Source organism: Elephas maximus, chromosome 11, assembly GCF_024166365.1.
Source record: "Elephas maximus indicus isolate mEleMax1 chromosome 11, mEleMax1 primary haplotype, whole genome shotgun sequence".
Taxonomy (NCBI): Eukaryota; Metazoa; Chordata; class Mammalia; order Proboscidea; family Elephantidae; genus Elephas; species Elephas maximus.
Window position 1 is genome coordinate 63,654,063 of NC_064829.1, and position 27,162 is coordinate 63,681,224.

Consider the following 27,162-nt stretch of genomic DNA (forward strand, 5'->3'; position numbering starts at 1 on the left):
TAATTTGAAATAAAATTTCTTGAAAATCTGAATTATGGTGATTATTTTATTTCACCAAGTAATCAGTTTACGTATTTGACCTTGATTATATACCTCTGTCCTTCAGGATTTTATTAAAAAATGTAGCCTTATTGTCACCACAGTTTCTACCTCTTCGTTTGCTCTAAGGGACTAGTGGTTCCACTCTGTCATATAAATGGATGTTTTTGAACTAAACAAGATCTGTACTTATTAACAGCTCATTTGCTGACCAGTCTAAGTTCTGCATAAGTGAATTTTCCAGAGGACCAAAATTAAAACCCACTAATTATGTATGATAACCATTTGAATGACAGCGTCTCAATTCCCTCATTTCTTAAAGAAAACATTATGAGGAGGATTCCAAGTGATGAGAAGGAAGTTCTGATATCTGGCGGGCTGGAGTTAGAATTTAATGTACAATTTAAATGATGTTACAATTAAATGGTAAAATGCTCACGCTATAATATTGAATGACAAAGGCAGGATATAAAACTATATCCTGTATTGCCCCAATGATGTTCTGCATATAGTGTATGTATAGGGAAAACATCAATATGAAATACAACAAATTGATAACTATGGTTCTTTGGATGGTGGATTAAAGATTTTTTTTTTCCTTAATTTTTTATCTTCTTCAGATTTTCTACAATGAACTTATATATTTTTTTTAAATCAAGGTCTTTAGAAGACTGTTGGATTTTTAAAAAATTATATGATAGATATCCTGTTTATCTCCCATTTAACAGTGCCTGTTACTGAGTGATATAAACAGTTAATGTGCTCTCCACTCAGAGGTACCCCGGAAGAAAGGCTTGGCAACCTAATTCCAAAAAATCAGCCCTCGAAAACCCTCTGGAGCATAGTCCTACCCTGACACACGTGGGTCTCCATGAGTTGGGATTGACTCAATGGCAAATAGTTTTTAGGTTACATAGTAATTAACAATTCAGTGTTTTTTATATGAATAATAGGCATTCAGAGAACATTTGTCCATTAATTCATTTTTTTATAAAAGCATTCTCTCATGCATTCTAAGGGAATTTCCATAACCAGGCTCCTCATGAGTCATTTCACTTAAGAGAAATTTTTCTTGCTCAGAGTGAGATACTTCTTAAAGATACACTCATTTACCGCAGAAACAGATGGGGCACTAGATTTACTATGGACACCTGCTCGCTCATCTTGTATCTGCATTCCACAATGCAAAGAACACCTATTGACAGGTCTGCATCAGAGGAAACTCTTTAGCACATGGTACTTCAGCTCAAAAAGCTAGAGTTGTCCAGTTTACTACCTAGATTAATCATGAGGGTAGAGACCTAAGCAATTAGTTCAGTGCTCCACAGAAAAACTTCAGCTAGTTCTCAACTAAGGGCTAAATCTCCCCTTGAACTCTCTGCGGATTATCAAAAAGCAGCAAAAAAAGAAGAGGAAGCAACTGGGTTAACAAGCTTTTGTAGCGATTTCTGAGGTAGTAATACTTAAATTTTAATATCATTGAGGAACGGGTAATCACCAGCAGCAACATTTTCACTTCTTGGGTTGTAACTAATCGGAACAAACTCCAATGGCCATTTTGACTGTGGCACCTTTGGGAATATAGTCCTCTCCCTTGAAGTTACATGTTCCAGTGTTCAGGAGGCAGGACCTAACAGTGGTTATAGAGTGGGCTCCGGAGGTAGATCACCTGAATTCCTTTTAATTGCTGATCTTGGGCAAAATAAACTTTCTGTGCTTCAGTTTCCTCATCTGTAAAATAAGACTAATTTTAGAATCTACCTTAAAAGGCAGTTGAGGAGATTAAACAAGATAATTCATAAACCATGCTTAGCCCAATATCTGGACTATATTAAGTGTTCAAGAAATGTTATCTATTATTATTAGCTTTTACTTATGGATATAATGAATATAACTGAGCAAGTAAGTATTTATGAATTCTTACCGTGCCAAAAATGTTATGGGATGACAGCAAGTTTGAACTGGAAGGCGATAGTCCAGAATAATAATTAAAACAAACAAACAGTTGCCATCAAGTCAATTCCAACTCAAGGAGACTCCATGTGCGTCACAGTAGAACTTTGCTCCACAGCGTTTTTGATGGCTGATTTTTCATAAGTAGATCTCCAGATCTTTCTTTCAAGATACCTCTGGGTGAACTCCAACCTTCTGGTTAGCAACTGAGGATGTTTTCCATTTGTACCACCTGGGGACTCCAATAGTCCAGAATGTTGTTGCTGTTGTTAGGTGCTGTTGAGTTGATTCCAACTCATAGTGACCCATGCACAACACAAGGAAACACTGCCCCATCCTGCGCCATCCTCACAATTGTTGCCCTTGAGCCCATCGTTGCAGTCACTGTGTCAGTCTATCTCATTGAGGGTCTTCCTCTATTTCACTGACCCCCTACCAAGCATGATGTCCTTCTCCAGGGACTGATCCCTCCTGATAACATGTCCAAAGCATATGAGATGTAGTGTCGTGGTCCTTGCTTCTAAGAAGCATTCTGGTTGTACTTCTTCCAAGATAGATTCGTTTGTTCTTTTGGCAGTCCATGGTATATCCAATATTCTTCACCAACACCACAATTCAAAGGCTCCAATTCATCTTCATTCTTCCTTATTCATTGTCCAGCTTTCACAAGCATATGAGGAGATTGAAAACACCATGGCTTGGGTCAGGTGCACCTTAGTCCTCAAGGTGACATCTTTGCCTTTTAATACTTTAAAGAGATCTCTTGCAGCTGATTTGCCCAATGGGATGCATCTTTTGACGTATAGTCCAGAATGGGGGTCTGCGAACTGCGGCCCACAAGCCAAAGTCCATCCACGACCTATTTTTTAAATAAAATGCTATTACAACACAGTCACATCCATTTGTTTATACAATGTTTTTGGCTGCTTTTGCACTATAATGGCAGAGTTAAGAAGCTGGGACAGAATATGGCCTGCAAAACCTAAAGTATTATCTATCTGGCCCTCTACAGAAGAAGTTTGCCAACTCTGCTGCAGAGCATAAATAGAACACAAGGAACCAGGGAAGAACATCTGAGAACTAAGGGGAATACAATACTCAGAGAAATACTAAAAGAAGAGGTTGCATGAGAAATTAACTCTGATGTACAAATGAGCAAGCAAAACAGTAGTAGTAACCACTGTGGAAGCAAGTGATTTCATAAGCAGAACACCATCAACAATTAAATAGTAGTTGGTTTACTTGAGGCTAAAAGGAGGGATCCCACTGAAAGGAAAAGATAAGGAAGAGCAAGTAAACATAAAGTTTCATATTATCAACTAAGGAATACAAGGAATGCCATCTTCATGCTGTAAAGGTCTGTGTTCCAAGGCAATGCTAAGATACTTGCAAGAATTAAGCATTGTAAACAATTAAGAATTGTAAACTGTCCTTAAAAATGTGTGCATGTGTTTGCATACCAAAAATATTGACGTTACGTACAAGATGACTAAGGCAGAAAAAAATAGAACCTAGAGAAGCAGGCAAAATCTAGTTCTATGATACTGGGTTTACTGGGTATGATTAGTTAAAAGGAGATGTCAAACTCTTGGGAAATAATATGATGATAAACCAGAACATCCAGCCTACCCAAAGCTAACGATTGGATAATGTTCTGTGCTGGGTTACATAGTTTGTGTGAAGACCAAGGCAATAGCACTTTCCCAAGACAGAAAGTCATAAAAAATATCAGGCCAGAACTACTTTCCTAAGGAAGAAAATGCTGACTCCGTGTGGGGTAAAGTTGCCAAAGCTACAAAACCTGCCATCATTTTCTTCTGCGTAGGATTGGCCTCCCATATACGAAAGCACCAAAAGCCAACCTCTAAATACCAGTTGCTATCAAGTCAACTCCGGCTCATGGAGACCCACGTGTGTCAGAGTACCACTGTGCTCCATAGTGATTTTAGTGGCTGAGTTTTTGGAAGTAGCTCACCAGGCTTTTCTTCCAAGGTGCCTGTGGGTGGACCTTTTAGTTAGCAGTTGAGCATTAACAGTTTGCATCTCCTAGGTACTCCAAAACATCTAAATAAGCGTATTTTGTGTAATTCTATAGCACTTAATCTGCAAACCACATCAGTTATACTCAGTACAACATCTCTATTCTCAAATGTGGAATAACTTCTCACGTCTCAGATGGAGAAGATAGTATAAGGGTGAGGTTGTTGAATGACTTGACTGCAAGAAACCCTTGGGAGATCCCCTCAGTATTCACTCAGTCAATCACAGAGCCCAAACTCTGTGGAGGGAAGCATGGAGTTGCACATTGAGATGTAAAGGCTGCTTCCAAGGAACATGACTTTCCCATAGAACGATCAATCTTTTCCCTCCCACTATGTAGATGATTTTCCCGTAATCTTTAGTAAAAGACTAAGTAGGGCAGGGAGCAACCTACACTTTAAGCCAGTGGAATCAAAACAGACATATTACTGCCTTTCGTCTCCAGGGAAGAAAATTCTTACCACGTATTTATTATGTTCTAATTTCGGAACCAATGGATACCTACTGAGACATTAAGTTCGTTCGATTTATTCGGCTCTGACACTCTGAATTGTACAATTTCTTCATTGATGCTGCTTTCATGGTTCCATCATCATTACACGGCACTTGGGAGTGAGACTCAGAAACTGCGCATGGAAGCTCTGCTCTGTTGCACATATGGTGGGGTACATTAAAAGCAGTGAGGGGTGCGAGCTTGAAATTAACTCAGTTTCAACTAAAGCAGCATTTTCTATTGGATGCAGAGCAAGGTACATGAACTAAGAACTCCTGAAGCATTTTGTTTCTACTTTTCAATCCAGGGGGAAATAATAATGATCCACCTGATAATTCTTGGACTTTGAACATCTTAACCATTTTCAGAAATGCTGGTTTAAGTCCATAAATAGTTATGGGGGAAAAAAAAAAAGACGGCAAAAAAAGGAAATTTGCTAGAACATTAAGAATTGTGTTCTTTGGGGTGGTGGGACTACAGATCTTTTTCTCTCTCCTTTTCCTATTTTTCTACATTTCAAAGTTTTTCTAGTAAGTATGTGTATTCTTACATAGTGGTGAAAATACATAATACATTGCATTATATTAGTTGATCTCATTTCTTTTAGCATATTTGGAAAAAAAAAAAAAAGAAAGAGGAAAATTAGCTTATATCCTGATAATGACAGATGGAGGTCTGGAAACATTTTTAAAGATTTTGATAAATGAGAGTAGGCAAAATAATAACATTTTTCTGGGATTTAAGCACAATATAAAGCAGCAAAAAAGACACACTCCTACCTTAATGAAATGTTTCTGCCAAAAAATCATTCCGTTTTATTTGTTACGTGGATAAACCAAAATTACTCTCCCCCAAACTCCTACTATTCTGTTTCCTTCCTGTCATTTTACCATTCCCTTTATCGTTCTCCCCATCTCTGTCCTTACTGCTCAAATCAAACAAATACAGTTGCTCAGATACACGACATAGAGATGTTTGTCTTCTGAGGTGACAGACTTACCATTTTACGTTTATTTTCCATCTCGCTTCCTACTCATAAATTAAGTATGTGTGAATGGCTCTATATTAGTCATTAAAATGAGGTAGATATTCTAATTCAGGGAATAGGTATTAACTAGTATGTATTTGCAATTAATGAGAATTTTTTTGATACGTTTACATTACGAGTCAACATTTAAAACACATTTCGTAGCATATATACACTAAAATGTGTATTGTAGGCTGTTAGAAGTACTATAAGTACAAAAATTGCTCGGGTCTAAAACAATTTGTACTTTTGCATTTGCAGTTTTCTTGGTCTATTATAAACAAATGCACAGTTTATAGAGCACATTTAAATGCATTATTTCCGTGCTTAAAAATGTACTCTTTAAAAAGAGCATTAAAAGAAATGTTAATGTAGCCATCGTTCTCATTTCCACACAGGCAAAAGATGAAGCAGTTGAAGGTCGAGAATTCAACTAAATATCCTAACTATGTTGGCAAGATATGTGATCCTAGGCTTTCAATACAGCAGTGAATTCATCAGTTTGATCATGATATTACATATAACAAATATTACCAGATTAAAAAAAGACAATATACAGTCTATAGTACTTTGAAGTGTGAGATCTGTGAGCAAGTCCTAGCTCTATGACTTATCTCTGTGACCTTGGAGGTGTTTCCTATTCACACTGAGGCTTAATGCCTTCATCTGCACATGGGTCTGATAGTAATGGTACCCATCTCAAACAACAACAACTGTTGCCGTTGACTCTTCTGACTCATGGTGACCCTCTGTGTGTCAGAGCAGACTGCGTTCTATAGGGTTTTCAATGGTTGATTTTTTTTAGAAGTAGATCTCAGGACCTTTCTTCCAAGGCACGTCTGGGTGAACTAGAACTTCCAACCTTTTGGTTAGCAGCTGGTGCACTAACCTTTGCATCACCCAGGGACTTCCATCTACTAGGGCTTCTGTAGTGAAACAATAAATGTGAAACATTTTGCATAATGAGTGTTGTTGTTGTTGGGTGTCATCCAGTCAATTCCAACTAATAGTGATCCCATGTGACAGAGTAGAACTGCCCCCAGAGGGTCTTCTTAGCTGTAATCTTTGCAGGAGCAGACCACCAGGTCTTTCCCCAGCAAAGCTGTTGGGTGAGTTTGAACCACCAGCCTTTTGGTTAGCAGCTGAGTACTTAACCATCGCACCACCAGGACTCCTCGCATGAGTGGTCGGTAGTAAAAGCTCGCCACGTGCCACCTGCTGCATTTTGTTGTTGTTGCTGTTGTACTCCATTGTCCCTGACCCAGCCATTTAACCCACAAAGCAGAGCTTAGCTTCTCCCTTGATCAGCACTAGTTCTAATGGTTAATCCACAACGTCAGTTCCTTTGGTTTTCCTGAGAAGTCTGTAATCCAGGCAATGTTCATTAATACAGCTCCCACTGTGTGCACAATGCCAGGATGGGCAGACCCTGTGGAGGAAGTGAATGGACTGGGGTGCAAAGTCAGCAAAATACAGCCTTTCAAACCTTAAAATCTAAAGATAAAATTCTTCCAGTACCCATTGGGCTTCTGATTCCCACCGCTCCACTTCTTACCTTCGCACTGCCTACAAATTCCCAGTTTGGTCTTTTCCATTGCAAACATTTAGTAAGCTTGTATAAAAGTTCAGTTTAAAAAATATACACTCTGCTAAAAAAAAAAAAAATAGGTACTGAAAATTAATAAAATTTTATTAATTTGGTATTTTCCATGTTAACTTCCTAAACACTGTGGAATTCAACTATAATGCCCCTACCACATCATGATTATAAGGATTTGTTCTTTGCCCAGGTGGGCCCCTGGCTCTTTTCTGTAGACTTAGCATCTCTGGGGGCCTTAGACCAATCCTGTATAAGTGGGGTAAACATAAGGAGCCAGACTTCACGAGATGCAGAGGCCCCAGCCTCAAGGGCCTCTCTGTAGAGCTGCCAAGGATTCAGTGTGGGCTTCTGCTCTTCTGGGAGCTGTCTCTGGTAGAACCTGACTTGTTTGCCTGGGTCTGGGCCCCTGCATGGTCACCTGACCTGAGTTCCTTGCAAGAGAAGAGCCACACCTTAATCCTGACAGTGATCTTGGGATAGTGGCAAGCTCTGAGTCCCTCTCTCGGGGGTTACTTACTTATTAAACTCCCTCACCCTGACCAGGGGCCCAGTTGCCTGGATTTCTAACCAGTCCCTGGTCCGGATTTCTGGGACATCTCGTAAGCACAGCTGTCTAGGCTGTCACCCACTCCTACCAGTCTCCTCTCTGGATACCACATTGCCCTACATGGCTTCATCTCTAGTTACCTGACTCTACAGTCACCACTCACATCCACAAATAGTGTGCCTGCTCCCTGTGTCCCAGCATCACTTGCTCTGTTTCTTCCAGATGCCTACTCGCTTCTCGGCTTCTTCTCTGATATGAAGGATCCAGGAATGTGGTTGCAGTTGCGGCTTTTGGGCTCAGGGGTGTCACAGTCAAGGAAAGTCTTATGACTTTCATTTAAAGACTTAAACGTTACGAATTATTTTTTTCTCCATTAATCGAGTTCTGAATCTGCAACTGCCATGGTCATGGATTGAACTGTCCCCCTTCCCCCCTCCCCAAATATGTGTCAACTTGGTTAGGCCACAATTCCCAGTATTGTGTGGTTGTCCTCTATTTTGATTGTAATTTTATATTGAGAGGGTTAGGGTGGGATTGTAACACCACCTTTAGTCAGGTCACCTCCCTGATCCAAGGTAAAAGAAGTTTCCCTGGGGTGTAGCCTGTACCACCTTTTATCTCTCAAGAGATACAAGGAAAGGGAAGCAAGCAGAGAGTTGGGGACTTCATACCACCAAGAAAGCAGCACCAGGAGCAGAGCACATCCTTTGGACCCAGGGTCCCTGCGCCTGAGAAGCTCCTCAACCAGGGGAAGATTGAGGACAAGGACTTTCCTCCAGAGCCAACATAGAGGGAAGGCCTTCCTCTGGAGCGAACACCCTCAGTTTGGACTTGTAATCTACCAGGCTGTGAGAGAATACATTTCTCTTTGTTAAAGTCACCCACTTGTGGTATTTCTGTTATGGCAAAACTAGATGACCAAGACAGCAGCCCGGGATTCTTTAAAGTTTTCTCAATTAGTGTTTGTTGTTTGAAAAATACCCCAATGTGTCTCTTGGTTGCCTGTTGAGAGAACTGGTGCTCTGTTCTTTGTTCCCTGAGCGCCACACTGGAGGCACCTCTCTTTTCCTTCAGCCCTGGGAGCAAGATCTTTAATGGATGAGAGATTGGTAAAGTAGCCTTGAAACAGATCTAAATAAAACAGAGGAAGATAATATTAAGTCTGGGGTAGATGGAGGACCCTGGGAGACGTTCGTGTTCCCTCCCATACAAATCCCGTCTATATATCTCTCCGTATCTGCCAGGAATTACAAAGCGAGCCTTCTCTGCCTTCCCAAAAGAAAGGGAGGCAGAGCCTCAGCAGGGGTAAATGAGCTTCCTGCAGGTTTAAGAAGCTGTTCCCTGATCCAAACTGGGGTGCTTGAACAGTTCCGATAATGAAATGAAATGAATTTTTGACTGCTTATAGAAATGCTGCTCAGCCAACCCAGAGAGGCACCTCTGTTGGTGCTCACACAGAAAAAGAGTTTATCACAGGTGTTCCGTCTCTTCAAAGTCTTCCTCTATTTTCTTTTAAGCAGCTCACCCCCTGACTGGGTCATGTACCAGGTTATCCATGTCTGAGTAGCAAGAGGAGCGCCTAACTGGCCTCATACTTTACCTGAAGGTGATTGGAACAAATGCATTTTTCATGCTGGGCCCTCGGTTAGAGGGCCATGGCCGGCGTGAGGCCAGGGAAAGCATAGGTATGTTAGCCGCAGCCCAGCAGCCACCTGCACACACAAACAGATGCACTCCCAGGCCCAAACTATTTTGGGAATTTCCTGATTAGAAACATTTATTCGCTTATGCATTTACATTTGTAGGTCTTTTCATGTCTCTGAGATTAGAACACATAAAAAAAGTAAAATTCTGGGAGCAATAATGACCATGAGAAAGCCAATCACCAAAGTGAGAAAAATATTTGCAGTAAGTGACAAAGGTTTCTTATTCTTCTTACAGAAAGAGGTCTTACAAACTATTAAGAAAAAAGGTAACACTTTCCACACCTCCCTGCAACTGCACAAAGGGCAGGACCAGGTCATTTACAAAAGATAATACTATGTAATTGACCAATATGCACATAAAAATTTTTAAAGCTCTAATAATTACAGAATTTTATTTAATTAAAGAGATACCAAGTTTATCTGTTTAAAATGAAATGAAATGAAATATTTACTGCCTGTAGTTTGAAAAGTAATGAGTGTTCTTTAACACTTTCAGTAGAAATATAAATTGGTTTTGTTTTAGGCATTAATTTAATCTACACATAAATTGATCCAATTTGTGAAAAGTATTTAGTACCATGAGAAAATGTTCATTTTATTATGTTAGTAATCCCAGGCTTTTAACAGGTGTAACACATTTGTTCATGAAATACATATTTATAAACTAATCTGTATGAAAAAGACTAGAAAGAAGTACCCCAAAATATTAGTGGTTACTTAAAAAAATAGTCTTTTTGATGATTTTTCTTTTTTTCTATTTACTTTCCTCATTTTCTCAAATGATCAACTTTGTCTATATCAGAGAAAAAGTTATAAAACATTGTATATGAAAAAACTTATTGCTGTCGAGTCCATTCCAAGTCATATGGACCATATAGGACAGAGTAGAACTGCCCCATAGGGTTTCCAAGACTATAAATCTTCATGGAAACAGACTGCCACATCTTTCTCCCTTGGAGCTGCTGGTGGGTTCAAATCGTCAATCTCTCAGTTAGCAGCTGAGCACTTAACCACTGTGCTACCAGGGCTCCTTAAACATTAAAAATATCTATCTATTTACCATAGTTTTCTCCCTAAAAAGTTTTAATACCTAATTCTTTGAACAGTTTTACAACCTCACCTATATTTGAACAGTGCATATTCAAGAAGACTTTCTGGCAGTAAAAGTTAAGTGCATACATATGAGTTATGGTGAGTGAGAGTCACAGGTGGCCTATCAGCTCTTTAAAAAAAACAAAAAACAAAAAAACCAAACCCGTTCCCATCATGTTGATTCTGACTCATAGTGACCCTATACAACAGAGTAGAACTGCCCCATAGGGTTTCCAAGGAGCACCCGGTGGATTCGAACCGCCGACCTTTCGGTTAGCAGCCATGGCTCTTAACCACTACGCCACCAGGGTTTCCAGCTCTTTACTCTGCAATTATATGTAAGGTTGCATAGCTAGTTTTCAGTTTTCCCTCAGCGTATGTTTTTTGTTTAGAAAGAAACTACAAGCACATCTCATTATACAAGACACTGCAAAACTCCTTTTTTTTTTTTAGAAAAGAAATTGTATTTTGAAACACAGCTTTTGTTTTCATGTTGCAGACTTGAGTTTACTGATGTTCTGGACAGAGGCCATATTATACTGCAGAATCCAGGGCAATGGTGGGGCTTCGCCATACCTGAATTTTCCAGAACCTTGCAATCTACAGTGCATTGTATGGCTCCAAGATTGAGGAGGTACACCTGGCCCAGGTGAGCTGGCCTGGTAAGATGCAGGCTAGCTAATTCAGAGAGCTCATGTGTATATGAAGAGAGCCTACTGTGTTTCCAGAACATCCATTATGACCTTTGCTCACCTAGATCTTATCAGCCACACACACACAAACACTGCTGAAGCTTTGGGGTCAGCAAACAGTAAGTTAACTGTTGATCTTGAAGAAAGTAGCTGACCTTTATGCCAAGCATCCTGACTACGATAAATTTCTGTATCTCTTTGTAATTAAACTAAAATGAAAACTATTTCACTTACGCAGGTGGTTATCTGACCTGATCTTTGTATCAGCGCACATCTCTGACTTTCATTTCAGTAAGGCGGCCATTCAATATTGTGTGTGTGGCATATGTGTGTGTGCGTATGTATGTGGTTGAATATTTTATAAACATTATTCTAGTTAATTCTTACAACAGCCTCTGAATTTATAACTATCCAATTATATAGAAAGAAGAAACTCAGTCTTAAGAGAGGTTAAACAATTGCTCTGTAAGACAGAGCTAGAAAAGGGAAGCTAAAGAACACAAGCCTCAGAGCCAGTCAGAGATGGGTCCCAATCCCAACGGCACCATCAACTAGCTGTCTGGCATTAAGAACATTGCTCACTTTTCTGTGCCCCCCACATGGCCTCTGTCTTCAGAAAGCTAGTGATAATGCCTTTCAAAAGACAAAGGTGGATATTGCTGGGCCTGTAAGGTCTAGGCCCAGAACAGCACCACGACACTTCTGCCACTTTCTATTGGCCAATGCAAGTTATAAGACCAGCCCCAAGGAGAGGAAAACACAGTCTATCTCTTGATTGGAGAGGTGGCATGCCCATACAAAGATGGGAAGAATCGTCTGTAGCCAGCTTTCCAGACAACCTGGCATAGGCCTCTTATTAGCTATCCTTAGAATAAGGATAAATATCTCAGTAGGCCCTCCTGTTGGATATAGACTCTGAATAGGACAGGCAGATACCCTTCAGAGGCCCTCAAAGACAGATCGATACTAGATCTAAAAGTGGTTGTGGCTTTTTTTTTTTTTCCTTACACATTTCATTTCTTAGAATATGTAAAAGTTTAGTCTCTGCTGTTACCTTTGAGTGGGATGAGGAGTGACTATGCACCTACACATGGGGTGAAGTGATACAGAGAAACCTGTCTTCAAACACCTGGAACTGATGTCCTTGAACATGAGCAGTGGCCCATGGGAAGATTAGAGATGGGGTTGGAAACAAGTGGCTAAGATTGCGAGAGAAAAATGATTTGTTAGATTTGGAGGTACATTTTAATTTTTCCTTGGGGATTTCCAGAAATACTGAGTAAAAGACCACCTCTACAGCCTTCAAATAGGAAAAGGGTTCAAAATTATTGTGGTTTAGGTGTTCGAAGGAAATTTACCCTTATAGGTTACTGAATACTGGTAAATACTGGCCACATATGTAACAGTTCTTAACACAGAGTCTGACCCATACTAAATACTCAAAAATTGGTAAGAAGCCAAGAGTACAGGTGGGGATATAAGGCTGAATTCAAACATGGGTTTATCCTTCTCCAAACTCCATGCTCCTCACCTTTGTGCTATGGTGTGTTTATGATTACTATGACTTCAGGAGGCTTATAAGTATTCATTGTTACGTTATTCACCATTTTAGGTATTTAGAGTTCACACACAACAAATATTTATTAGCCATCTATTATATGGTGGGCACTCTTCCAAATATTGAGGATATAGGATGAACAAGATAAAGTCCCTGGGCTTCTAGGGATGGTATTCCACCTCCTGGGATCTCAGACTCTGCAATAGCCTCTTCTAGATAAACCTACTCTTCATTTAATACACAGATCTTTGGGAAATCAGCTGATTCATAGCATGGAGAAGAACATAACTAGGATTTCCACTTTAGGTGTTTGTCTTGTTTCATCGACCAAATAGTAAGCTTTTCAAGGTAAGGGAAGAAGCCTGGGTGGCGCAAGTAGTTTGCTGCTAACCTATAGGTATGCAGTTCAAACCCACCCAACGGCTTCATGGAAGAAAGGCCTGGCAAACTGCTTCTGTAAAGATTCCAGCCAAGAAAATCCTATGGAGCAGTTCTATTCTATAACATGGGGTTGCCGAGAGTCAGGGGCCTATTCAATGGCTGCTCACAACAACAACAACAAGGTAAGGGACTATGATTGGTTCTTCTTCAGTGCTTCAGTTTTTTGCACTTGGTAATTTTATAATAAATTCCTATTGGTTGACAAATTTTTTGGCCAAAGGAGAGAAGCATTGGCATTGTAAATTGTACCAGAAATACCTTTTCAGCAGCCCCTGCTTCAACTTCATCTACCACATGTCCTTCAATGAAGGTCAAAAGCATGGATCAGGTCACTTACATTTCTTGTCACTCCCTACTGTCTCTCGAGTTTATACAGCCTATAAAAGTTGGATTTATTTACATCGGTCTTGGTTGAAATTTACCTCATTCTACCTCTCCTTTTAGCAGATTCCTGCAAATTGCCTCACTCTTAATGCCATTCCTCGAAGCTACGTTTTGGCACAGAGCTTGCTTTGTTCACGAGAATTCAGACAGTGTCTCCCTCCAGCTGCGCACAACCCATACAGGAATGCGTGCATCACCTTTTCAGGAAAGGGTGGACATGCGTGGTTTCCGAAGCACTGTGGCACCATGTAAGTGTAGAGAAACGCTCTTGTTGAGCAGAAGGTTTTAGTTCCCTGATGCCAAGGCAGCAGCAAGACCGAGCCAGGAATAACCTGAGTATGAAGAGGAGTGTACTTGCTTTGAGCAGCCAAAGTGTGGCAGCTTTGTATACGAAAGCAATCTGCTGTTCAACATTGATTGACTATTAGCATATTATAATATAACCTCATATTGCAAAGATTCTTCATGTAAATGGTTTGGAAAAATCTGTAGGCAATTATTGTTAATAACAAGCAATTTACAGCATCCGGGGATCACAACGCCTGTTACAAACGAGTAAACATTATCATTCAAAGCTCGCCATTATAAAAAGGAAGCACAGAGAGGTTAAGTGGCTTGACAAAGTCCCCGGGGCCATTCACAAGGGACAGTAAGGCCACAAGAGGCTGAAGGTCAGGAGAACTCATACCAGAATGCGCCATGTTCCTCCCTGGGCCCCTGAAGTCATAGCAACCCGGTCAACACTGCTGTCCTCTACTTTCTTGCATTCTTATATCACCCATTCATCAGATTCTTCTCAGTGCCCATTAACCTTCAAAGAGTTGTACAGATATATGGAAATAGTGGGATATGAACACCTGCATGAGAGCAATGGGCAAAGGAGAACTGGCAGAAACCACATATTCCCCAGGTACCAGATTATTTTAATCGGTATAGAGGTGACACATTCTTGTTTACTTAGGCCCAAATGATTCCTCATTCTTTTCCCTTACTGTCCCCGCCAATAGATCTCTTCTGTAATTAATCCCAAACTAGAGAAACAAACATCTTGGAAGTAAAGATTAAAAATATATATACATATATAAAGGTACCTTTAATTCCAGCAAAACAAAAGAAAGAGTTTCCTCTTAACTTTCAGAGAAAATGAAGAAATGCGGAAAGACAGGAACATCTATGCAGGATGTATGAGGGCTGGAGGACCTTAAGGAATCTTCTGGGGACACTGGGTGACCATTTTAAGATTGATAAGACTAACAGTTATAGAAGTGGATGCTGTGTATAATATTTATTTGAAGGAGAGTTTATAAATAGCAGTGTAAATTCTTTATTCTGCATAAAGGAAAATTACCCTTTGGATAACAGCTCTGGTTGCCCTTAGGAGTCACCCTTGAGTCTCAGGAGATGTGGCACCTTTCTTTAAGGAGCTCTCTCATATCTCTTGCAGGGCAGACTTTCCTGTCAAATGCTGTGGCCTCACTAGGCATAGCTGGGAGAACCTGTCATAGGATTTCTTCTGCCCTCTCTGTTTGCCCTTGTGCCAGTTCTTTTTGCTGTAATGCTGTGTAACCTAAATTAAGAAAAACCCTTGGAACCCATATATTCAATAGATCAGATCATTCTCAGACCCACTTCTCTCCATGAAGCTTTCCTTGGCAACTCAGTCCAACCAATACAATCCAATGCAGCTCAACCCAACACAGTGCTAGGTTTCGAAGTCGGGCAAAGAAATAAAAAATGGTGTCACCCTCCAAGAATTTGCAACATTTTCCTTCTCTAAATATCTACAGTTCATAATATCTATACCATGCATGTGGCATTTAAATATATACTGTCTTCTATTTTTATTTAACTTTTCAAGGGAGGCTTGTGTCTCCAATTCTGTTGTAAAATTTTCAAGGACAGTAAATTTGCATTTTGTATTCTCCAAAACACTCAACGTAATTCAGGGCCCATAGCAATTGCTATTCTATAAGCATTTTTTAGTTAATCAATAAAAAAGGTATTAATTGCATCTTTATCACAAGGATTACATTCGGCTCATGGTTCTTCACTCTAGAACCTATCCCAGTGGTTCCTATCTAAAAGACAAATGTGATATCCACAAGAGATTATAACCACATGGTATGATAAATTTAGAATTTAGCTTGGAATTTCATCGCGTTTTCTACTAGTCGTTCCTTATCACTAAAGTTATCTGAAACTTTTATACAATTAATAAGAAGTCCTGGAAATTTGATCATATAAAAACCACCATTGTTATATAAAGGAGCTTGATCAGTATATATTTTTTGCAAGTGTTCTATGAGATTTTAATAATTTACCACTGGGAGAAACAAGGTTAAAAAGAAATCTACATCATAAGACATGTCAGAGCATTTATTCAGCTAAGATGCAATGTGAATCTTGATGAGGAATATATTAGCTACAACATTTCCCAACTACATAAGAAAATGGGACTCAGGTTTTTAAAATAGTTTGTAGAACTGGGTTCCACAAAACTTTAATTGGGACTGCTAATCTATGAGGCTTATAAGATACTGTATCCATCCCTCAAAGAACATCCAGAACTCAAATCAATTTCTTTGCCAGTTTGAACCAGGGCTTCAAACCGGTTCATTCAGGTTTGAACCCCTGCTGAGAATTTGCATTTCCACCTCAGATATACTGAATCAGAATCTACTTTTTTTTTAATCCCCAGATGATTCTTATGTATAACAAATTTTCAGAGACTGCTCTACTTAGTGGTCCTCAGAATTGATCCCAAACCAGCGGCATTAACATTGCCTGGGAACTTGTTAGAAATGCAAATTCTCAGAATGGGTTTGTACCAGAGCAAAACCGGTTTGAAGCCCTGATTTGAACATCTTTAGAAAATACATATAAGTAGACATTGGCAATAACTTTCAGCTTTACATTGATGAAGAAACAACTTTAGTCGTCTTGTTCCAGGCTGATATGTGACTTTGTTATTCTCTAAGTACGTTCTTTTTTTTGGTCTTCTAGTTTTCTTTCCTGCTTTTCATGTTTTTGTTTTCCTTTCTTATTGTGCTTTAGGTGAAAGTTTACAGAGCAAATTAGTTTCTCATTAGACAATTAATACACATATTGTTTTGTGACATTGGTTACCAATCCTGGCACGTGTCAACACTCTCCTCTTCTCGACCTCGGGTACCCCATTTCCAGTCATCCAGCTTTCCTGTCCTTTCCTGCCTTCTCGTCCTTGCCCCTGGGCTGGTGTGCCCACTTAGTCTTGTGTTTATGGTTGAACTATGTGTGTTATTGTTTGTTTTATTAAACACTCACTCTGATCTGACTCTCTAGAGTGGTATATGATCAGCACACTTTCTTGACCAGTACTTCCAGAGCAGCTAGCCACGGGAGCCTGGATTTACCATTCATTGGGATAATGATCAAGGATTATTTCATTGGATGAGTTCCTCTGATATGAAAAAACATAGATAGACACGAAGGCTGAGGTCTTGCACACCATGCTCAAACACAGTTGCGTACAATAGAATAAGAGGTAACAGCAAATATAAGGAAAATCCTGATGGTGATGTTGTTGTCGTTGTTAGGTACTGTCCAGCTGGTTCTCACTGAGAGCAGCCCCATGTACAACAGAAGAAAACACTGGCTGGTCTTGTGCCATCCTCACGATCGTTGTTATGCTTGAGCCCATTGTTGTAGCCACTGTGTCAATTCATCTCACAGAGGGTTTTCTCTTTTTTGCTGATCCTTTACTTTACCAAGCATGATGTCCTTCTCTAGGAAATGATCTCTCCTGATAACACGTCCAAAGCATGTGAGACAAAGTCTTGCCTTCCTTACTTCTAAGGAACATTCTGGCTGTACTTCTTCCAAGACAGATTTGTGATGCCCTCCCTAAAGACAGATGCTTGTTTTCAAGTTTGTGCTGCTTTTATAACCACCTTGCTCCTTATCATGCCTAAGTCCCTGTATTTGTTGGAGAATTAACATCAAAGCAAAATTTCTGGAAGGGTTCTTGCTTTTAACAACTTTCTTAATTAAACCCAAGAGTTTCTTTCTTTCTCGAACTGAAGATTTATGTATTCACTCAAAGTACCATATGCGCCTGAGTTTTAGGATTCTCAGCCCACACACCCTGATGTTTATTGTTTTAAAATCTGAATACACCCACACCTGAACTAATTACAAAGGCTCACTCCCCCTGCCATGTACCAATCAGACAAAACCTGTCCCAATCCACCACTGACGGATCACACGCTGTCCACGTGGAAAGGGGCACATTGCTGGAGAGTCTCCTAGTGACTTCCAGCACTCAACTCTTCCAAATGTTCAGGACTCACAAGCATGTGTCTTAGTTGTGGTTGGGAGACTGTGCCTCTTAACTGCTATTTATTTTTAATACGGCCTCTCCGAAAACAAATGTTTTTTGAGATCTTTGCTACTCATAGTGTGTCCCTCAGACCAGTAACATCAGCAGAGAGTGGAAGCTTGTTAGAAATGCAAATTCAGGCTCTACTTCAACCTCTGGAATCAGAACCTCCATTTCTCCAAGTTCCTCAGGTGATTTGTGCACACACTTAAGTGTGAGAAGCACTGATATCTGGGAGACCTTTTCTCAAATTTCCTTTCAGAGCTCGAAGCTTTGAAATTAACAAACCCTGGTGGTTCAACAGTTAAGCACTTGGGGGCTAACTGAAAGGATGGCAGGTCGATACTACCAGCAGCTCCTGGGGGAAAGACCTGGCAATCTGCTCCATAAAGATTACACCCTAGAAAACTGAATGGGGCAGTTCTACTTTGTCACATGAGGTCTCTAGGAATCAAAATTGACTCAACGGCACTCAACAACAACAGAAACAAAATAGTGAACAAATTGTGGAATTGTATTAAGTTATTCTAAGAAATTCAAGAATTTTCCCAAAGATAAATATTGGATGTTGCAACAGATCATGTACTAATTGGAAGGTTCCTGTTAGAAATTTTTCCTATCCAAAATTATTCTCATTGATTTTGATGTTGCTAGTAATTATAGAGGGGTCTGTTAACCTTGTGTTACATAAGGTAATGAACCTACGATTGGCTTTCTTGAAAGCCAACTGTGTCTTCCTCAGGGAAGTAATGAAAAAGGACAGAAAAAAACCTTTTTTTTTTTTAAATTTCTTTTTCATTGTACTTTAGATGAAGGTTTACAGAACAAACTAGCTTCTCATTAAACAGTTAGTACACATATTGTTTTATGACATTGGTTTACAACCCCATGACATGTCAACACTCTCCCTTCTCAACCTTGGATTCCCTATTACCAGCTTTCCTGTCCCCTCCTGCCTTCTAGTCCTTGCCCCTGGACTGGTGTGTCCCTTTAGTTTCATTTTGTTTTATGGGTCTGCCTAATCTTTGGCTGAAGGGTGAACCTCAGGAGTGAATTCATTCCAGAGCTGAACGGGTGTCCAGGGCCCATACTCTTGGGATTTCCTCAGTTTCTTGTCAGGCCAGTAAGTCTGGTCTTTTTTTGTTGGAATTGTGCTCTATCTTTTTCTTCAGCTCTGTTCAGGACCCTCTATCGTGATCCCTTTCAAAGCAGTCAGTAGTGGTCACCAGGCATCATCTAGTTGTGTTGGACTCAGTATGGTGGAGGCTGTAGTACTTGTGGTCCATTAGTCCTTTGGACTAATCTTTCCCTTGTATCTTTAGTTTTCTTCATTCTCCCTTGCCCCAGATGGGGTAAGATCAGTGGAGTATCTTAGATGGCTGCTCGCAGGCTTTTAAGATCTTGGATGCTCCTCACCGAAGTAGACACATCTCTTTAAAGCAGCTTTCTTTGTATCTGCCTCCCCATCAAATGGGTTGGATTTTTGAAAAAAAAAATTATTCTAAGGGTGAGGGACTTGAACAGGTGTGGGTCATGTCTAAGTGATATATAATAATCTGGAGTTAGAGAATAAAAGCCTAGTGGGAAAATGCTTTGGTCTCTATCTCTTGGCATACTTCCAATTCACTACTTTTGTTTAAATTTCCGACTTTAGGCCTAGCCCAGAGAAGAAAGTCCTCCACTGATTGGAGAAAGTACTCAAGCAAAGAGCTAAAGGGAATGAAAAATAACTCTAGAGAAACGCTTTCCATTTTTAACGAACTTCAGACTTTCTGCATTCAATTATGTTTGCTCCCCTTCAAATTAGTCACTTTAGGAGGCCCACACACATTTATTCTAGCGGTGCTGCCATCACCAGAAACATTTTTTTCTAACACATCTTTGAAACTTGTCCTCAGGGTGATCACATGAGCCTCAGAGAGCTGAGTTGTACTGGTGTGTTGCCAAAAAGCACAACCCTGCCACTGGGATGCCAAGCACCACCAGCCACTTCCAAGGGCCAAGGGTTGGGTCAAGTTTGAGGGCAGAATCCAGCATTTGGAGTCAGTGAAGCACAGAGATGTTCACGAATATCATGGAGATATACCAATCCTGACAGAGCCTCATAAGCAGCAGCATAAAGACACTTCGACCTAATGGGAGGCCTTGGAGGTATCTGTGTGATTTTATAAACAGGCTCAGGGCCTGGAGGAAAAAAGTGACTACCTGGAGTAAGTCTGGGGTCAGCCAGGATTCAAACCCTGGCCTGCCATTTTCAAACTAGAAAAAAACCAAAAACCCACTGTTATTGAGTCGATTGTGACTCATAGCAACCCTATAGGACAGAATAGGACTGCCCGATAGAGTTTCCAAGGAGCGCCCAGCAGATTAGAACTGCTGACCCCTTGGTTAGCAGTGGAAGCAAGACAATCTTGAAATTACCACCTGCCTTACACAAGGAAAGGAGCCCTGGTGGCAAAATGGTTAAGTGCTTGGCTGATAACCAAATAGCCGGCAATTCAAACCCACCAGCCACTCTGCTCTGGGAGAAATGACCTGGTGATCTGCTCCTATAAAGATTAAAAAAAAAAAAAACTTGTTACCGTCGAGTCGATTCCAACTCATAGCAACCCTACAGGACATGGTAGAATGGCCCCGTACGGTTTCCAAGGAGTAGCTGGTGGATTCGAACTGCCAACCTTTTGTTTAGCAGACATAGCTCTTAACCACTAGGCCACCAGGGGTTCCTCCTATAAAGATTACAGCCTAGGAAACCCTATGGGACAGTTCTACTCTGTCCTACAGGGTCGTTATGAATTGGAATCAACTCAACAGCACACAAAAACAACTACACAAGGGATGTTAAACATTTTTATTAATCACTTATCTAACAGATATTTATGCCTCAGAGGACACAGCAACGAGGAAAATCCCTATCTTAGATAATTTTACTAAAATTATGCTAGCATTCATTTACTAGGCTCTTACTGTATAGAGGAGTCTGAAAAGGTTCTTTAAGTACATCATCTTATTTAATTTTCATAAAAGGCCTATGACACAGTATCACAGATTGAATTGTGTCCCCCCAAAACATGTGTCAACTTGGTTAGGCCATGATTCCCAGTATTGTGGGTTTGTCCTCCATTTTGTGATTGTAATTTTATGTTAAAGAAGGTTAGCGTGGGATTTTAACACCCTTACTAAAGTCACATCTCTGATCCAATTTAAAGGAAGTTTCCCTGGAGTGTGGCCTGCACCACCTTTTATCTTACAAGAGATAAAAGAAAAGGGAAGCAAGCAGAGAGTGGGAACCTCATACCACCAAGAAAGCAGCATCGGGAGCAGAGTGCGTCCTTTGGACCCGGAATCCCTGCACCGAAAAGCTCCTACTGTAGGGGAAGACTGATGAGAAGGCCAACAGAGAAAGAAAGCCTACCTCTGGAGCTGACACCCTGAACTTGGATTTTTAGCCTACTTTACTGTGAAGAAATAAATTTCTCTTTGTTAAAGCCATCCACTCATGGTATTTCTGTTACAGCAGCACTAGATGACTAAGACACACGGGCATTGATTATATCCACCTTACACTTGAGAAAATTGAGGCTTATGGAGGTTCAATGGCTAATGTTTTCAAAAATCAGCAGCTGGTGGCAGAGATAGAATTTGAAAGCAGTTGTTTTCTTATTTCAAAGTCTAAATGCTTAACTCCTGGGATTATCCAGTTCAGAGCAGGGATAAGGCACAGTTCAAATAACTGCCGAAAGATTTTTTTTCCCCCAGTGGCCCTCGAGTTGACTCTGACTCATGGTGAACCCATGAGTGTCAGAGTAGAACGATCCTGCATAGGGTTTTCAGTGCAGAAGTAGATCGTCTGTTCTTTCTTCCAAGGTACCTCTGGATGGACTCAAACCTCCAAACTTTCAGTTAGCAGCTGAGCACGTTAACCATTTGCACCACCCAGAGAGGATCATAAAAGTCACATCAAAGATACTAATACTCCCTGGAAGGATCTGACAGCACATGGGTGTCGGAGAAGGAAGAGGCTCATCCACGGTTAGCCAAGGGGCTATCAGTGAAGGTTTCTTGAAGAAAGAAATGGCAGAGATTGAGGGGAAGAGCTTTCTAGGTAAAGAATATATATATAGCTTAATAATAATGATACTCCCTGTAGGTGGTTATAAGAAATTGCTTATACTTTTCTCCACAGAGCTCAAATAATTGCCCTAGCTTTATTCTAATTAGCTTTCTCCCCTGTGAGGAAAGGAATGAGGTACTAATTTTGGCCTCTCATTTGCAGAAGAGGAAAATGACACTTAGAGGACTTCAATAAATCTTTCCAGATCACACAGAACACCAATAAAACAAAAACAACAAGTTTGAACCTAGGACTCCATTTTAGCCCATGGTCCGCTCACAAAATCTGCCTCTTATTTAATCACAGGCCTAAGAATGGCTGATGGTGCGCCCTTGGAAAATCTCACACTTTGACCAATCCATACACATCTTCTTCCTTTTCACAAACAGTTTTCTCAGAGAGATTGTGGGGACATGTTCAATTTTTGAGAATGAAGTAGAGAGCTCATTTTTCTAGAGTTCTCCCAGTACAACTGAGGATCAAAGTACACTGCTTACAAGTTTATTTTAGGATATTTAGGGTTATTTCATTGGTTTATCTCACATGAGGCTCCGCTGTCAGTGACTGATGCCTTTGCATGTGCGGGACAGGTAAAGACACCCAGCCATTTATCTACTCAGCCAGGACAAGAAGAAATTCATGGCAGGGCTGTGGAAATGGATGTAGTCTTCATCCATTTTCTTGCCTCCGAATCTTCTCAGCATGAAGGCTGACCTGTCACACAGTGTGGAGTTTGGTCCCTATAAGTGGTTATTAATGAGGTTGTGTGGTGGCAGAGGCTGCCGATTGTCTCCCCAACCTTCTTCAGTAGCAGAGTTCCTTTTTATTTTTTTTTTTAATTCTGATCAGATAGCCACCCAGACACAAAGACTGGATTTCCTAATCTTGCTTGTGACCAACTGAGTCAGGTGGCTAACTTCTGGCCGATAAGATAGAGGCAGAACTTGTGTATGCAGATTCCTGGGAGCATACTTCAAGGCAGATGGTATATTCTTCTCCCTCTCCCCAGCTTCTCCTATCTACTGGCTGAATATAAACTTAATAGCCGGAGCTCCAGCAGCCACTTTGTATTCTAAATGATACAAAGCCAGTGATACACCGCAAATGCAAGCCATATATGGAAGAATGACAAGATAGAAGGAATCTTGATACCACGGTTGGCCATACTAGCCCTGAACTCGGGACTTTTATTTGGGGTTATTTTATTTCACGTAATTGACCCTCCAGAAACTGGCACAAGCTCCTGGGTGTTGTGGTAGGCACCTCTGTCAGGAAAAATAAAAGCCTTTCTCCTGGTTTCTCTAAATAGTTACTGTAGTGAAGTAATCACTAGCTAGATCACGAAACTGGCAATTAACCAAGAACTATCTTTTGACACTTTTTGGTGTTGTCTTAAACTCGTATTTTATCATTCAACTTCTTGTGTACTTCCATGTATTAAACCCTGCTTTTTTCCAACAAAATTGGGAGCTTCCTCCATGGTTGAGTTTCAGTTATGAATATTACATACTCAAGTCTCAGTGATAACTTAAGCAGTTGCCACCAAGTCCATTCTAACTCGTGGCGACCTCGTATGTGTCAGAATAGAACTGTACTCTATAGGGTTTTCAATGGCTGTTTTCTGGAAGTAGATACACCAAAACTTTCTTCCGAGGCACCTCTGGGCAGACTTGAACCTCCAACATTTCGGTTAGCAGCCCAGGGAGTTAATCATTTGCATTACTCAGGGACTCCGGTAATAATTTCAAGATGAATTTAACACCTTGCGTTAAAATTTGGAATGGACTTTTTCATTAGTGATATATGTTTGTATACAAAGAGTTACTGAAAAACAAGATAGCGTGGGGTTCAGGACTTGATTTAAATCTCCAACATGTTATTAGGGGAGATACTTCCCCTCACTGTGCCTCAGTTTCCTCATCTGGAAGATGAAAATAGTAGAATGTAAGATACTGGTATAAACTAAAAAAAGTATCTTAGAAATAGGTACAATTATTAGTCTCATTTACAGATGAGAAAACTAAGGCCTAGAGAAAGTAACTACGTTGTGCACTGTCACAGAATTAATAAGGGGTGGCAATGTGATTCAAGTCCTGGCAGCCCACAATCTCAGCAAGTACAGCCTCCCTAAAGACGCTATAATAACAGCACAAACCAACTCCATAGAATTTTCTTTAGAGCCTATTACTATGTCTGTCATTCATTTGCCACTGACTCTAGGCTATCTGTCCCTGGGTGGTGCAAGAAGTTAATACTTTTGACTGCTAACCAAAAGGTTGGAGGTTCAAGTCCAACTGGAGGCACCTTGGAAGAAAGATCTGGCAAATCTACTTCCAAAAATTAGCCATCGAAAGCCCTATGGAGCATAGCTCTACTCTGACATATATAGGGTTGCCATGAGTTGGAACTGACTTGATGGCATCAGGCTATAGGTTAGCTTGTATCATTTTTTTTTTTTTAACCTTTACAGGATGCTCCCCTAAATCTAATGAAAACATCTTGAGAAGAACGCCACCTAATATACCTTTGTCATCTAAGCACCTTCCAAACATTCAAAGATATTGTTGATATTGAGAATTTTCTTGTGTTGGAGAGCATTACAAACTATGAATAAGAAATGGAATATCCATTCTAATGGTATTTCCTATCACATATAATAACATAAGTAATAAAAGGCCCAAGTATAAAACCTACAAACCTAAATTGACAAATGCAATTTGTTGTGGACATTCTAAAGATTAGTACAATTATTCACATAATCAAGACATAGGCATTTCATTTATTGTTTATTCTTCAGTTTTATTCACAGTTTTCAAGTAGTGATTCATTGTGCACATTAAATGAATTCATCACTTATTGCTTGTATAAGGTGGAGGGAAATTGCTTACATTGAAACATCAAGAAATAAATTCCCAGTCTGAGCCACAGGAGACTTACCTAAGAATTATTTGGGAACTCTTTAAATGTCCTGTTTTAGTGATTTCAATGGGTAACATGTGACTACTTACGAATGATTTAAATTACGGTGTTGGTGAAGAATATTGAGCATACCGGAACAAACAAGTATGTCTTGAAAGAGGCACAGCCAGAATACTCCTTAGAAGTGAGAATGGCAAGACTTCCTCTCATGTACTTTGGACATGTTATCAGGAGGGACCAGCCCCTGGAGAAGGACATCACGCTTGGCAAAGTAAAAGGTCAGTGAAAAAGAGGAAGACCCTCAAAGAGATGGATTGACACAGCAGTGGCAACGATGGGTTCAAGCATAGCAACGATTGTGAGGATGGTGCAGGACTGGGCATCGTATCGTTCTGTTATACATAGGGTCGCTGTGAGTTGGAAGTGACTCAGCGGCACCTAACAACAAACAAAGAATGATTATAAAAAGGGTAATAGTCTCTGGCAAAATCAACTGAGTGGAAAAAAATTAATATTTTAATAATGTGACTTAATATCTGTCAGTGATTTACTACTAAAAGTGTGTATAATTTTAGAGGCAAGATTGCCTACATATAAAAATCCAAAGCTATGGAACATATAAGTTTGGAAGTCATAATTTATATTTGTAAAACAGTCTTCACTATTCAAAATATATACCATAGGTTTCTTTTAAAGAAAAATATGTACTTTAATGACTAACATTCTACGAAATGCAAATTGCATTGAAGTCAGCTCCATTTTCAACTGAAGACCAAAATGGAATAATCACAGCAATGCCTTACAGTTGGATAGGTCTTTTGGTCTCCTATCTCACTTAATTCTCATATAAACCCTGAAAGAGCAGGCACCATTATCCCCACTTTACAGAATAGGAAGACAAGGATCAGAGGTAAAGTGGCTTTTCCAGAGTTCCATAGATAGTCAGTAGCTGACCCATTTGTTCTGGCTTCAAATCTACTAGTCTTCCTAAAGCAACATGCTGCAGAATCTGCAAAGTCTTAGTATAGGCCAATAGCGAATTCAAGTCCAGTCTGCTTTTTCTAAGCTTTCCAGGATTAGGTAAAATTTAAAAAACACCTATAATTAGCCCATTGTATGAATATGTTGAGATGAGACACCTTTGTCCCCAGCCTGCTAAAAAAAAAAAAAAAAAGGATGCGTGGGGGTATGCCCGCTGATTCTATTCACTATGCATGTGTATTACCTATGGGTAGGCACCGAGTCTCCCAATGTACAAGGAGAAAAAATCTGAATTCGTTGAATCAAACAGAGTCAATAACGCTTGATTTTTTTTTCCCCCTCTCATCAAAAGAACGAGCTAGAACTGCCAAAATCTTCCTTCTCCAAATACTAAAATGTATGATCCTTTTCGTCCATTCCCCCCCGGCAGTTCTTTCCTAGGATGAAATCTAGAGCAGGGAATCTGTGAACCTCCAATGACAGGATATGTAGAAGACTTCTCCTAGACGACCCTGCCCAGGTGCAAAATAAACTAATGCTTATTCTAATGTGTCCCCTTTTTAACAATAAGAAAAGTTATAATCACTTTTTAAATAAAAGTTATAATCCCTTATTTTTCCCCATTTGGATAAGCACAGTACAGGAGTTGCCTCTCTGTGGTCCATTAACTACCGACCCCCATAGTTTACTTATCACAAGTTCATCTCAGTTTGGTAGATTAATATTGGCACTCAACTCACTTATATAAACTATTAATTATTAGTTTTCCAAATTAGCAGTTGATAGCTATTCGACACAATTTATTTTGAGGGACAGGGTCTTTGTATGCAACTAATTAAACTAAAGAATGCATTTGTTCAAAAGTTGCAAGAAATAGGAGTGTGAGAAAATAAGATTTTTTGCCTCAAAATTGCTATATGCATACGTATAAAGTTTCTATATAATGTGATGAAATAATTATTGTAATTAGCATCGTAATTTGAATTTAGATGCAATTTTTTTTTCTTTTTAGAAATCTAAATTAATTCCCTGGGAAACTGATGAGAATTTTTCAAAGTAGAAATAAATGCCTGTAATAAATCAAGAGATAAGGGAACAGGCAGAGATCATTCTGCAATTAAAGTTTACTAAATTAATTCCACTTAAACTCCTTGGAGTTAATGTGAAAAAACTAGGAAATGTGTATCTTCTTGGATTAAAAAATTCACACACTGAAAAT